A 6,000-nucleotide genomic window follows, 5' to 3' on the forward strand; every position below is an offset into this window, starting at 1 on the left:
CCTACATGCAGCTGCAGAAAGCTGCGATACTAAATACATGCAGAATCGTTAGAAAGTTTTTGCAACAAGATGAAGCTAGAACCGAATAAGTCGAATAACCTATTTTTAAAATGTATATCTTTGATTTTATGTCATCTACTTGGTTTAGGCCCGGCCCGTAGCTGGCATTAACTACCAGCTTATGCTGAGATATGAAAAACCCCTGAAAATAATAATAATAAAATAATTTATTGCACACTACAAAATAAAGGTTACAGTGAATACATTGGAATTTAAAGGTGTGGGTGTATACATCATCCTCCTCGCGTTGTCCCGGCATTTTGCCACGGCTCATGGGAGCCTGTGATGTTTTCCTTCACCAAAAAGCGACTGGTAAATTATCTAAATAATAGTTCGTACATAAGTTCCGAAAAACTCATTGGTACGAGCCGGGGTTTGAAAACATACTCTACGTATCAAAAAACTTACGTACTTAAGTAAATCGTATTTAGCAGGTTCAGGTTATGTTCAGGTATTAATATAAAATGACGATTTTATAATATGGCACAGTGAGCCTATTCCACTAGTCAACCACGACAACCAAGAGTTGAATAGGCATCAAAATAACGACAAGAATGTCATATACTTCATATAGAATTAAAAGGCTTAGATGTTGACTTGAATTCTGATACACCTACAAAATGTAATAATTTGCTGCATACTACTGCACTGTAAAATTTCAGATTTAGAAAACTTCTGTCATAAGCGTATTTAAAAAAAACAGGAAAACAACACAAATTTTACTTTAAGGTAATTTATTAACAAAGATTACAAAAAGATACCCACATTCGATATACATTTTCATATCACAGTTCAAAACTACCAATTATAACATAATTAACACAAACCTAGAAACTGTCATGTCAAATATTTCATAACTTAATAGTAACTACGAGTACATTGCATCGGCATCGGCAATACACTGTAAACTATCACCTACAGTTTCACAATCATTTCACTAATTGCTCTTACACACATGTATAACTAACATATAACTCAATCATAACAACATATATGATATGCTATCGTAACTAGCAACAACATACTCAATCTAGTAACACTGTGTCTGAAAACTGAAACGTGAATAAACCTTTTAGAGGCCAAAATGCGTTTTGTACTTTTTGAAGGCAATTTAATGACCCTTAGCCAAGTGAATCGAGCGAAACGGCCAACTACGCATTTGGCTGCGACTGGCGACCAACATAGATATAACCATTTTCACTGTATAATTACTCTCAAAACACTAATTAACTAACAAACTAATTTGCCTTATCTTCCATGTATTAAAATGTCGATATAATTTATAATAACAGTATGATAACTCAATGATTCTCAATAACAGTCCCCGTCAACTTAAAATAAGATAAAGATATTTAAGGCGTGACTAGTTTAATCACATGATTGCAAAATTAATCACATTAAGTGACTGACTAAGACAGCTATTAATGTTTAAAAATTGAAAACAATGTCTTACACTGCAGCGTCGTGCATGACAACATTTAGACTCGAGAAACGGGGACAGTGACCCAGAAACTCGCGGCAAAACAGATATGCCAGAGGTATACGTATAAACTCTCGGTTAACGTTTCACTTTGTGACTTACACTATAAATACAATCTATCAACTAAGCTGTTCCATTTTGTGCGCACATTCAACACTAGACGTACCCAGATAAACATTTCAAAACCGTGTGTAGCTAAACACTTCTAGCCGGTGAGTTTCAAAGCCACTGATGAAAGGTCCTCATCTACGCAGCTAACTGCCGAAGCAGCGTGATTTGGACAAACAGGTCACACGTTGATCAAAATCAATGCACAAAGCCTAAGCTTCAATCTTCAACACTCGTCATGCTCTGGTAGAGACGGTAGACGCCTGTATTTTCGCCTACGATGCACCGTTTGGCTGCACTTCTTCAGCTCAGTATTGCTGCATTCCTTGTCTTCTGGGAGCGGTGGTAGATTTCGCTTCGGTCGCCGAGGGACGACACATTCTGTAGCGAAATGGTTCCAATCCTTGCACCTTAACATGTCGACGTCAGGATAGTCAGCGGGCAGCAGCGGGAAGGCTAATTTCACCATCATATTTGACACGGTCGCTTGGCGCGGCGTCGGCGGGCGAACTAAACGGCCACGCGAACGTGCTACTGTATATACAACAATTATTTTTAGATCGTCGTATGCATACAAACAATAGCATTCTACGCACTGCCCTATCTAGACGACGTGGGCGAAATGCAACGATATCGGCGTCTTTAATTCAAGGTTCTGCAGAAATATCTTAAACACAATTTTGACTAAAATATTTCTCAATCGTTGGTGACATTTTAGAGAGCTGAGTTTAGCAATGTTTATGTATTTTATCAGTGTTTTTGTTTAGTAACTATTTAAGTCATTGTATTTTGATTGAAATGTTTATTTGTTACTAATAGATAATGTGATAGACGACGTGTTTACCAAAACAGTAAACAATCGATCATTCAAACAATTAGAACTGGTTTCTGGAAACTACGACAATTGAACAATTGAACTGATAAGTTTGTCTACGCAGCTGTGATTAATTAATTCACAACTTACTAATCGACAAGCCTCCGCGCGAATTCGTCTGCGCTAAACTTTTACCCCAGTGCCACCCTCTGAGTTTAAATAAAAAAAAAATCTAAGTGGAGCTCTACAACATTTGAAAAGTATGAAAATAGTATATATTCAACTGTTTAGGTTGTGCGTTGTCTGTTAGTATCAACAGTTTTAAATTTTTCACGGTTAGTTTCACCACACACTTCTCACTAATTGCTTTGATCATTTATTATATTATTACTTCCTCTTCTTCTTCTTCCTGCCCTTATCCCACGTTATGTGGGGTCGGCACAACATGTTTTCCTCTTCCATTCTCCTCTATCTTTCGTCACCTCAGCACTCACTCCTTTCTTTCTCATATCCTCTTTCACACAATCCATCTATCGCTTTTTGGGTCTACCATACGCTCTCCGTCCATCAACATTCATCCCTAACATTATTTTGTCTATATGGCATTCATCCCTCCTCATCACATGCCCATACCACGCTAACCTATTATTACTAACTTTCTAAATATCAATTTGGAAACTAATTAATTGTACTAATTTTGTAAGTAAACTAGAATTTCACAGCAGAGTAATTAACATATACCTTTGTAAGTTAATTTCACCTTCGATAGAGTATCTCTACCGATGAACTGTGAACTTTAGAACTCTACATATACCATTCACTCACACGTGCGGGGTAGGTGTGTACTGTGTACTGCACTTGCCAGCAATGAAAATGGCTCGTTTTTAGTTACGTCGTATTTCAGTTATGTCCAAGTTTACGACCTGTACTCATGTAACATATTAAAAATATAAACAAACATATCTTAGGATTAACTTAGGCTGTTATTACTTATTACTATTAGTATAAAATGGTGTGGGATGCAACTTAGTACTGCTGCTCGCATCGCAGGTACTTAAAGGAAACGCTCTATAATGCAATGTCTGAAATTTAAGCCTGTGACTCTAATTGTATGTGACCGACTTCATTGGTCTTGTACTTAGGTATTGTATTAACTACCACACTGAAAGAAATGTTTGCATAACAGTAACAAGATATTTTGTTACTTGCACTAAAACTGGAACTTGAGACTTGCGAGCTAAGTATACCGAGTGTGGCCTGTAACAGGAGCAAAAAATTAAATTGTAGGCTGTACTCCTCAAGAAGATCAACATTTGTTCAGCGACTTTCAAGTCTTTCAACTTTCTATATAGGACAGTTTATTCTTAGACGCTATGTATTACGAATTTTGTTATGTTTAAGGCGTGATATACCGTAAAATGGGGTGAGTAGGAGCAAAACTGACATTCAAACCTCGATAACATTTTATTTTTACATATGCAAACTGAATGGTGTATTATAATAAGTGTTCCGGACGTTTGTATTTTAGTTTTTATTTTATTTTGGGTAGTTCCATGTCATAAATTTGACTTTAAACAGGAAAAACCACCTCACCCCGTAGTCCCTCGTAATTGGGGTGAGATGGGTTTTCATACAAAGGTGATTTTGGAAGATTGTTGGATCGTTTTTTTTTATTATGAGTATTACTATAGCTCCATTTTAAATTGGAATACATTATTTTTGTAGCAGTAGCCCTAAAAACCCATCTCACCCCCCTTTCAAACCTTCTCTCCTCATTCATAACCCAACTCTCCCCGCGAAGCCTACTCACCCCATTTTACGGTAGGTACTAATATTTAATTGTATTAAAAATAGGAAGTCTAAAGACTACATAATAAAGTTATTGAACAAAAGTGTCACCGTTTGCGGAGTACAATCTATGTTTTAATTAATTGCTCGTGTTACAGGTCACACCCGGTATGTTACACAAGTCGATTTGTAACAACAAAATTAGTTTTAAGATATTGATCAAATTAATTTCTTTAATTATTACTTAATTTCAGTTATTTTTTAATTACCCAATGAGTTCGGCTAATTATATTTTTTTCAGTGCAACATCTAATAAAGGATGCAATTGAATGGAATTTATATTATCCTGTTAACCTACTGCTACTAGCTCTCGAAAATACTAGTTATAATTATCTAATGTTGACCTCGCGCCGTGTTATCTCATTCGTAAATACATAAATGTCAAACACATAACTAGCAACCGAGCCGATGTTGTTGACTCCTAAGTTGAAGTTAGTGTTTACATCTTGTAAGCTTATTGCAATAACGACGTAATTTACACACGTATCGGAGGAAATCCTGTCGCAACTTCGAGAGATGTTTGTCCGATGTTTCATTCGTCAATTTCTCATTTAACAAATCGCGTTTAATCATATATCTATGAGTATAGACTAATTTTTTCTACAATTTTGAAAAAGGCATCCTTTCGAACCCATTCGGCGATTCGGTTATGATAGATTTGTGAGTTGTGAACCTTCTGAAGAACATCCCACGATTTAGGAAAAAATGCGTTCGGTCAAATATAAATTTCGCAAATGAAACAATGGACAAACATATTTCGAGGTTGTGATAGGTAACCGTATCGGCATGGGCCTTTAATCAAAAAGTATATTGGGTTTTTGTAACAGACAAATGGAAAAATTGTTACCAAAAGTATACTTCAGATTGGGGAATGTTCGAAGAAATATATATAGCAAAATTTAAATATTTGGCTATCAAAGTGTCAAGACTTGTTTTTATGTAGAGCTAATTAAACAACGCTGAAACTGGTTTGATTTGGTTTCTTCTGGAAAGCCCTCTAAACTCTCTTTTGTTAATCAATAGCATGACTTAATAGACTTTTATTGACCGGGATATAGACCGTGATTACCTTTTGTATTATTTGTGAGCTCCCGATATTTCGACACAGTTACATGCATCATGTTCACGGGTGACTGAAGATAGCGGGTGGGTGTCAAAGTTGTGTAGACAGCGCTCTGTCTACCCTCATTCTTGCGCGTCGGCTGCGTTCAGTTTCAACGTTACCAACGGTCGCATTCACACTTGTTGGTCCGGTCGCGTTCACAATCGTTGGTCTGTCCAAACACACTACACTCACGGTGTCACTACGCGTGTTTGATTCGGATATCACTGGTTTTTTACACAAACAAATCACAGGGTTCCCGGTCCTATATCCCGGTCAATATAAGTCTAGTGAAACTAACCGTGAATCATTCAAAACTCTAAGCATGACTTAATGTTGTTACTTTATAATTTTTTCTAAAAGTAAGCGTAACTTTTGTGTAAATATTTTAAAAGATGAACATCATAGTGACACCCTCCACAAAAAGATGCTTTAATAGTTATTTTCACCACACCAGGGGCCCGTTTCTCAAAAGCTTATAACTTGTAATACAAGCGATGTCACTTTTTTACAGCTTTTATTAGAAAGGGACTTCCACTTGTATTACAAGCTACAAGCTTTTGAGAAACGGGCCCCAAGGGCCTATTA

This window comes from Cydia strobilella, chromosome 14 (genome assembly GCF_947568885.1).
Source record: "Cydia strobilella chromosome 14, ilCydStro3.1, whole genome shotgun sequence".
NCBI classification, from domain to species: domain Eukaryota; kingdom Metazoa; phylum Arthropoda; class Insecta; order Lepidoptera; family Tortricidae; genus Cydia; species Cydia strobilella.